We start from the raw sequence: 9,811 nt of genomic DNA, 5'->3' as shown, positions 1-9,811 counted from the left end.
TAGGTGTCATCCCTTGGATCCACCACACCAGAGCCAAGAAGGCAGCGACTTCCTGTAATGAGAACACCTGGAAAGCAATTCGGGACCCTGAAAATCCCCTCATGGTCTGGTTCCAAAAACAATGACCCTCACCCATGAAAGACACTGAGCCCTGCTCTACGCACTCCGGAAGCTGACTAATTAACACAAGGCGGAATCTTAAGGATCTGGCTATCAAAATGTCAATGGATTTTCATTGTCAACCTTAGCCTCTATCCCTGATTGGTATTATTGCTGTGCTCTTCGCTACAGGACTAGATTCAGTCACACCCCAGGACTGGGATTTGGGTCAAAAGCTGCGGTTAGCTGTCTGTTATCTCACTGTAGTGGGAAGCCTCATTCTTATTAAATGTCTCTTATGATCGATTCTCCCTACGAACTAAATCATTCACAGTATAGCTGACCCCCCCCCTTCATGATAGGTTCAGTTGTTATAGCCGTGACAACCCAAAGATGGGGAGAAAACCTTTTGCTAGTGTTCAGTTATTTGTTATATGCAGGCTGCTTTGCAGCCTTTTGGTGTCCCTTGCTGTAACAGATGGTGCCGTTCCTTATCCATCATACACCTGTCAACATTAGTTAACCCTTGGAAAATCGCTTACTTAACCATCAGCTACAACAACGTATAGATAGCCAATCCTATAGGCCAATCACCTACTGCCTTCATAACTATGCGATGTATATCCAGGCGTCTGGGTGCCAAAAATGTTTTCCAGTTATGCCCCCTGCTGCCACTACCTTTCCCCCACCAGAGGATCCAAACCCCGGGCAGTATCCCGACACCATGGCATTGCCATCATGCCCCTGGGCCTCCATCTACCCCCAAATGCCAGGCAGATGTTACAACCCAGAACAGGTGTCTGTCTGCCAAATACATGGAAAAACCTACTGGACAGGGACAATAATGCAAAGAAAGGAAATCACAGACCAGTTAGATTCCCTGGCTGAGGTGGTTTTACAGAATAGGAGAGGGCTAGATCTACTGACAGCTGAAAAGGGAGGACTCAGCCTCTTCTTCGGAGAAGGCAATGGCACCCCACTCCAGTACTCTTGCCTGGAAAATCCCATGGATGGAGGAGCCTGGTGGGCTGCAGTCCATGGGGTCGCTAAGAGTTGGGCACGACTGAGCGACTTCACTTTCACTTTTCACTTTCATACATTGGAGAAGGAAATGGCAACCCACTCCAGTGTTCTTGCCTGGAGAATCCCAGGGACGGTGGAGCCTGATGGGCTGCCGTCTATGGGGTCCCACAGAGTCGGACACGACTGAAGCGACTTAGCAGTAGTAGCAGCAGCCTCTTCTTGAACAAAGAATGCTGCTTTTATGTAAATCAATCAGGGACGTGTCCCAGCAGCTAAGAGAACGAATCATGAAAAGGAGAGAGAAACTAACAAATTCCTGGGGTAATTGGAACAATATCTGGAGCTGGGCATCATGGCTTCTCCTTTTTATCGGTCCTCTCTTCATATTCTTTGCAGCGCTCTTATTTGGCCCTTGTATTCTCAGTGCTGTTACCCAGTTCATAACTTCTCGAATTGAGTCCATAAAGTTACAAATGGTAATAGTTCAATATAGCCCCCTAAATGACGGGAAGCTCTGAATGTCCTACCAAAACATGAGAGAATTCTTTCTGCAATGAGTGATAGAAACATCAAGAGATGGGGAATGAAGAGGAAACGTTAAAACTTTACATAACCTCCTGCTCCTTTTGCCTCTGTAACTCAGATTGCTCCTTGCAAAGTCTGGATCACGTAAGTCACATAGTCTCAGATATACTAGGAACTTGAGCTTATCTCACTCACCCTTGTCCTGCTCTTTGCAATTGCCCAGCCCCTGCAAACCCAGTTAATCATGCCTGCCCATGTATAAAAACTGTAACCCCTTTGTTCGGGGCTCAGAGCTTGGAGTGTTACCTCCTCTGGGCCTGCTGGCCTAATAAGCCTGAGTTCTCCAACTCTCCGAGTATGGTGCTGGGTTTCTCGAGTACTGGTTTCTACAACAATATGAGAAAGTTCATGTATGTATTGTCTACTTGGAATTTTTTTCTAGAATTCTCATGCTCCTAACAAACACTTCTCTCATTAGAAAAATTTAATCTATTTCCTGACATCTAATTCTTTCCATTAGGTGAATTAGGTTTTACATCTAGTATGTGTAATATGCCCCCAATTTCATAACCTTTTCTAGATTTGTGAATATAAATGCTCATACATTGTTGTTCTTTGATCTATTCTCCCTAAACTACAGCATGATCTCCTTAAGGTGTCAACTGGATCATGTCACCTCCTCCTCAAAACTCTTCAAGGATTTCCCTTTAGACTGAACACAATATCTCACATCCTTTTGGAGCTGACCTCTATAAACTCCTTGTCCTGCATCGCCCTGCTAACATCCTATTTATGCTTCTCACTCCTGACCTTTCATTCCCTCAGGCACCCAGAGTTCTTAACTCAGGCCCTTTGTCCATCTTCCCCCACCCCTGCCCTTCCCATGCCCGACTTCTTCTCATCCTTGAAGACATGCTGTGCATGATTACATCTAAAAGAGGCCTTCCTTGTGTTTTCAACAGAAATTAGGTTCCCTGTACACTTTAACAAAACCGAATTTACACTCTATATAACACTCATCACAGCTGTTAACTGTGTCTGTTTATAGGATAATCTGTCTGTCTCCCCCAGACAAGTAAATATGTAAGTGCACGGGTTTTATCTATTTCACTCGATGCAGTATTCTTAGAGTCTAGCACAGTACTGCTATTTCTTGACATGGATGAATTAATGCTGTCTCACGTCTCTTTTAAAAAGACTGGACAGATTCGATGCATGATACTGGATGCTTGGGGCTGGTGCACTGAGACAACCCAGAGGGATGGTATAGGGAGGGAAGAGGGAGGGGGGTTCAGGATGGGGAACACGTGCATACCTGTGGCAGATTCATGTTGATGTATGGCAAAACTAATACAATATTGTAAAGTAATTAACCTCCAATATTAGTTTTGCCAAATATCATTTTGATATTTGGCAAAACTAATACAATTATGTAAAGTTTAAAAATAAAATAAAATTTAAAAAAAAAATTAAAAGGACTGGACAAATTCAGTCAATGGATCTGTAAAAAATAAATATAAATCCCACACACACACACACACTTCAGGGATCTCCTTTCCATATGGGTTTTGTTATGATATTTTTCTCATTCAGTGGTTATGAAACTGGTTACCTTAGACTGGGATTGAACCCATGTGGCTGGGACTCAAACCCAGCCAAAACCCACAGTACCTGGTATCAGGGCCTAATGAAGCTCAGGTTTTTGATGTCTCATTTCAGAGAGAATTCAGTGAGAGACAAAATGACAGGTTAGAAGTGGATTTATTTAGAGAGAAACACACTCCACAGATAGAGTGTGGGCCATCACAGAAGGCAAGTCTGGCGGCCTCGAAATGAGTTAGCTTTTATGGGCTGGGTAAATTCATAGGCTAATGAGTGGCAGGATTATTCCAACTATTTTGGGGAAGGGGTAGAGATTTCCAGGAGTTGGCCACCACCCACTTTTTGGTCTTCTGATGCTGCCTTGGAACTGTGATAACGCCTTTGGGTGTGTCATTTAGCTTGCTGATTGAAGATCAAGGTCTAGTTGAAGTTTACTTGTTTGCCATCTTGGACCCACTTGATTCTAAGTTTATATTGTATCCTTGGGCTATGTCATTCTTTCAAAAGTTGTGCCTGCCCTCTTTCCTCCTGTTCCAGTTATAAGTGGTGGTTATAGAAATAAATATTAATAAACTCTAATTATTTTCTATAATAGAATAAAAAATAGTGTCATTGGGAGAATATGGTTCAACTGATGAGTAGAGGGATTCAGACAATGTCAAGAGGCCAAAGTGCTATTTGAGGCAGTGGATTTGGGAAGAAAAATCCTGTATCTAGATAATCAGTGGATTTGAAGGATAAGCATATCTAACATACAATTTAAATTTACTTTGCTATATTATGTTCATGTATTATTCACTAGAACTATTTAAAAAATAATATCCTGTTTGCTTTTAGCTTCAGGCCTCAAGGAGTAGAGTATGTGTCTCAGTTAGCTTATCTCCTTAGGGTGGAATGAAAGGAACAATCCTGAAACACAGAGTAGAGGATACATATTGAAGGCAGTGTACATGCTCAGTAACGGAACTGCTGTCATATTGAAGATTTATTCCCAGTTTTTAAAGGAATATCCATACTGCTTCCAAAATGGCTGTATCAGTTTACATTCTCATCAACAGTGTAGGAGGGTTTCCTTTCTCCACATCCTCTCCAGCATTTATTGTTTGTAGATTTTTGATGATGGCAATTCTGACTGCTTTGAGGTGATAACCTCATTGTAGTTTCGATTTGCATTTCTCTAATAATGAGCAGTGTTGAGCATTTTTTCATGTGTTTATTGGCTGTTGGTATGTCTTCTTTGGAGAAATGTCTGTTTAGGTCTTCTGTCCATTTTTTGATTGGGTTGTTTGTTGTTCTGATATTGAGCTGTATGAGCTGCTTATGTATTTTGGAGATTAACCCTTTGCCCATTGCTTTGTTTTCAATTATTTTCTCCCATTCTGAGGGTTGTCTTTTCATTTTGTTTATAGTTTCCTTTGCTGTACAAAAGGCTTTAAATTTTATTAGGTCCCATTTGTTTACTTTTATTTTTATTTCCATTACTCTAAGAGGTAGGTCATAGAGAATCTTGATGAAATTAATGTCAAAGAGTGTACTGCCTATGTTTTCCTTTAAGAGCTTTATAGTTTCTGGCCTTCGATTTAAGTCTTTAATCCATTTTGAGTTTATTTTTGAGTATGGTGTTAGGAAGTGTTCTAATTTTATTCTTTTACACATAACTGTCCAGTTTTCCCAGCAACACTTATTAAGAGACTGTCTTTTCTCCATTGTATATTCTTGTCTCCTTTGTCAAAGGTGCCCATAAGTGTGTGGGTTTGTCCCTGGACTTTCTATCTTGTTCCATGTTTCAGTTCAGTTCAGTCGCTCAGTTGTGTCTGACTCTTTGCAACCCTATGAACCACAGCATGCCAGGCCTCCCTGTCCATCACCAACTCCCAGAGTCCACCCAAACCCATGTCCATTGAGTCCGTGATGCCATCCAATCATCTCATCCTCTGTCATCCCCTTCTCCTGCTGCCCTCAATCTTTCCCAGCATCAGTATCTTTCCAATGAGTCAGCTCTTTGCTTCAGGTGGCCAAAGTATTGGAGTTTCAGCTTCAAAATCAGTCCTTTCAGTGAACACCCAGGACTGATCTCCTTTAGAATGGACTGGTTGGATCTCCTTGCAATCCAAGGGACTCTCAGAAGTCTTCTCTAACACCACGGTTCAAAAACATCAATTCTTCGGCGCTCAGCTTTCTTTGTAGTCCAACTCTCACATCCATACATGACCACTGGAAAATTGACAAAGTAATGTCTCTGCTTTTGAATATGCTATCTAGGTTGGTCATAACTTTCCTTCCAAGGAGTAAGTGTCGTTTAATTTCATGGCTGCAATCACCATCTGCAGTGATTTTGGAGCCCAGAAAAATAGTCTGCCACTGTTTCCACTATTTCTCCATCTATTTGCCATGAAGTGATGGGACCAGATGCCATGATATTAGTTTTCAGAATTTTCCACAGTTTATTGTTATCCACACAGTCAAAGGCTTTGGCATAGTCAATAAAACAGAAATAGATGTTTTTCTGGAACTTTCCTGCTTTTTCGATGATCCAGAGGATGTTCCATGTTTATGACCCAGCAATCCCACTACTGGGCATATGCCCTGAGAAAACCACAATTCTAAAAGACACATGTACCCTAGTGTTCATTGCAGCAATATTTACAATAGCCAGGACATGGAACCAACCTAGATGTCCATCAAGAGATGAATGGATAAGGAAGTTGTTGTACATTTATACAATGGAATATTACTTAGCCATAAAAGGAACCAGTTTGAGTCAGTTGTAGTGAGGTGGATGAACCTAGAGCCTCTTATCCAGAGTGAAGAAAGTTAGAAAGAAAAAAACAAGTATTGTATATTAACACATATATATGGGATCTAGACAAATGGTACTGATGAACCTAGTAGATGTCAACTACAAATTGGCACTTACCAAGAGCATTGCCAATGACTGAACAACAAAGACATTTGCCATCTGCCTCTGCGGAGATTGAACCCCATGTTGCTATAGCTGTTGACTTCAACAACCCTTGACAGAGTTCAGGGTGGAATGAGGCACTCTGTACTCCAGGGAATCTGGTGCGACAAGTCTTTAGATAGTTGGATGCTTTTAGGAACAGATTTTATGATCTCAATCCTTGCATTTTCTCATATATAGAGAACCACTAAATCCATTCATGGTGACATCAGATCCTCATGACTAGGAAAAAACCTTTTGTAAAATGTCCTTCATGGTATTGAATTCCCCTTTCATGAAAACCTTATATGTTGGCTTTCCCCCACTGCCACTTTGAAGCAGTCTCTCAGAGCTATCTGAGATGCTGCCTCCCAGACTGCAGTCCTCACTTTGCCCCAATTAAAACTTAACTCACAACTCTCAAGTTGTATATCTTTTTTTCACTCGACATAGAGAATGAACTTGTGGACACAATGGGGGAAGGTGAGGGTAAAACGAATTGAGAAAGCATCATTAACATACATACACTATCATGTGTAAAATAGATACTGGGAAGTTGCTAGATAGTATAGGGAGCTTAGCCTGGTGCTCTGTGATGAACTAGAGGGGTGAGATGGGGGAGGGGAGGGAGGCAAGAGATATATATGTAATTATGACTGATTCGTGTTGGTGTACGGCAGAAACTAACACAAAATTGTAAAGCAATTTTCCATCAATTAGAAAAATAAATAAATTTTTTTAAAAAAGAATTGAAGGTAGACAATCAGAACTGGAGTTCCTTTTTCTGCATTAGTGCTTTTACCAGGAATTTGCGAAAATCTTTTTTGAAACATTGGTCTATCTGCAAGATATTGAGACCAATATTATCTAGATCTTTTTTAAAGGCTCTAGACTATGTCCTTAACAAAACATTTCAAAGAATTTAGGATTGTTAAGCTAAGGGCATCATAAAGTTGACCCAGGGTTACAAGTATGACTTAGAAATAACCTCCAGGTATTGATATTAGAAGTAGTCTAGGAATTATTTGATGATTCAACTATCACTGTGGCATTCTGCCATAAAATAACCCATAATCCCATTAATACTACATGAAAACATCTATTAAAAATAATTTGGGGTTTTTCTAGACTATAGCATGGCAGGGTTATGTATCTGTTAAAAAGTTTTCCAACTCTAACTTAAAATATACTATATAGAATGAGATAGGGGGTGGAGTGGGGAAGGGGAGGCGGGGGAAGGGAGGATAGCTCTTCTCTTTTTTGTTCCTTCTCCTTCCCACCAAAAAAAAAAAAGAATGAGATAGGCAATAAAATACTTTTGAACTTTACATACACACATGCACATACACACAATATATAGAGACATACAAATATCTATACACATATATAATACATTTAGTTCAGTTCAGTTCAGTTGCTCAGTCATGTCCGACTCTTTGCGACCCCATGAACCGCAGCACGCCAGACCTCCCTGTCCATCACGAACTCCCGGAGTTCACCCAAACTCACATCCATCGAGTCAGTGATGCCATCCAGCCATCTCATCCTCTGTCGTCCCCTTCTCCTCCTGCCCCCAATCCCTCCCAGCATCAGGGTCTTTTCCAATGAGTCAACCCTTCACATGAAGTAGCCACAGTACTGGAGTTTCAGCTTTAGCATCATTCCTTCCAAAGAAATCCCAGGGCTGATCTCCTTCAGAATGGACTGGTTGGATCTCCTTGCAGTCCAGGGGACTCTCAAGAGTCTTCTCCAACACCACAGTTCAAAAGCATCAATTTTCAGCTTTCTTCACAGTCCAACTCTCACATCCATACATGACTACTGGAAAAACCATAGCCTTGACTAGACGGACCTTTGTTGGCAAAGTAATGTCTCTGCTTTTGAATATGCTACCTAGGTTGGTCATAACTTTCCTTCCAAGGAGTAAGCGTCTTTTAATTTCATGGCTGCAGTCACCATCTGCAGTGATTTTGGAGCCCAAAAAAATAAAGTCTGACACTGTTTCCACTCTTCTCCATCTATTTCCTGTGAAGTGATGGGACCAGATCCCATGATCTTCGTTTTCTGAATGTTGAGCTTTTTAAAACTAACATTAGAGAGCTAAGGATTTAGATTTTACTTTGAATGGTTTGATTAATGATGGTTTGGGTTATCTATACATTTAGAAGTGTTGGTGGGATTCAAACCATTCAAAGTAAAATCTAAATCCTTAGCTCTCTAATGTTAGTTTTAAACTAACAGCTCCAAGCTTTTATTTTTATATTCTTAACGTTACAAATTAACATTACACTTGTGTCACAGAAAATTTGAAATATTGAGCACAGTTAAATACATTCACAATCCCAACTCCTTTAATGCTAAACATTTAGTTTATTTCAATTCTGAGTTTTCCCTTTAACCTTGGTGTTGGTTGTTGCTGGGTTATTTATTTATTTGCAAGTTTGTGTGGAGGTGTTTAAAGTGCATTTTCAATCAGGAGCTATATCATCTGTTTACAATATAGCTCTTGAGAAACAAAAGGAGTTTAGAATTATAAGCCAGAACAAACTCCAGTCATGAGATACAACAAACATCATGTGAAAGCAACAGCCTGATCTCTAGGTTATGAAAATTAGAATTAAAAAGTCACTACCCAGAAAATGTCCAGCTTTCTTACTTGGCAAAGCTTGGGTGCAACTCTATGAAAGATTTAATAAGCTGAATTTTTCCCATGGTGTAAACAAAATGATAAGACTAAATCTGTGCTTGGCAATTTCAATCTAAATTCATAGCTACACAAAACACCAGACATTGTGCATTTCACTTGTTAATATACCATATTTTCTCAGATAGTAGGAGGAAAGGCAAGGTAACTACAGAGAACAAGAATGTGGGAAGAAGAAATAGTGTACCTATATTTGACAATATAAAGTAATGGTGAAAAGAAAGCCTTAATTAATGCATCTCGGAAGGGCATAAAGACTATACTCTAACTTTGGAAAGTTAATTTAGAAAGACAGAGGGAGAGACTGAATAACTGCAATTTATCATGAAAAATACACATATGATAGGATGGTGAACAATGGAGAATTCATACCATATGTTATTTGGAAAAATCTGTTAGTTTTCTTTGTTAAGATTAAGAAAGAATATGTTTATCAATTTATGCCATCCTTCATACAGTTGATAACAAATTAATAATAGCATTCCTGGCTCTGCACTTACAAATTAGGACTTCCTAATAAATGCTGATTAGCTCAGTCAGGGAGGTCAGTAAAAAACCTAAATCCTTTCTTAGTCATTTCTAATCTTGTACATTCTATTCTCCTTTTTTAGCATGTAAAGACAACATATTAAGTTGGCAGACATTGTTTATGAACCCCTGAAGTTAGCTGTATTTTGACCAGTTAAATTTCAGATTTATTGACTGGAATAGAATTTGCTGGGAGGCCAGGGATATTGGAGGAGTCTGTACTTGATGTTTTCTGAGAAGTCAAAAAAGAAGTCTCTTAGTTTCCAGTTAAATTGCATTTTTTAAATATACAGTTATTCCTTTATTTCTGTTTGCCCGTGCCCACTCAAAAGAAGACCATTAACATCTTCAGTTGTTTTATGCTCTTCTGTTTTGGTTTCCTTGATATG

The sequence above is a fragment of the Bos mutus genome, chromosome X (genome assembly GCF_027580195.1).
Source record: "Bos mutus isolate GX-2022 chromosome X, NWIPB_WYAK_1.1, whole genome shotgun sequence".
Lineage (NCBI taxonomy): Eukaryota > Metazoa > Chordata > Mammalia > Artiodactyla > Bovidae > Bos > Bos mutus.
Note: the sequence above shows the minus strand (reverse complement) of the source record.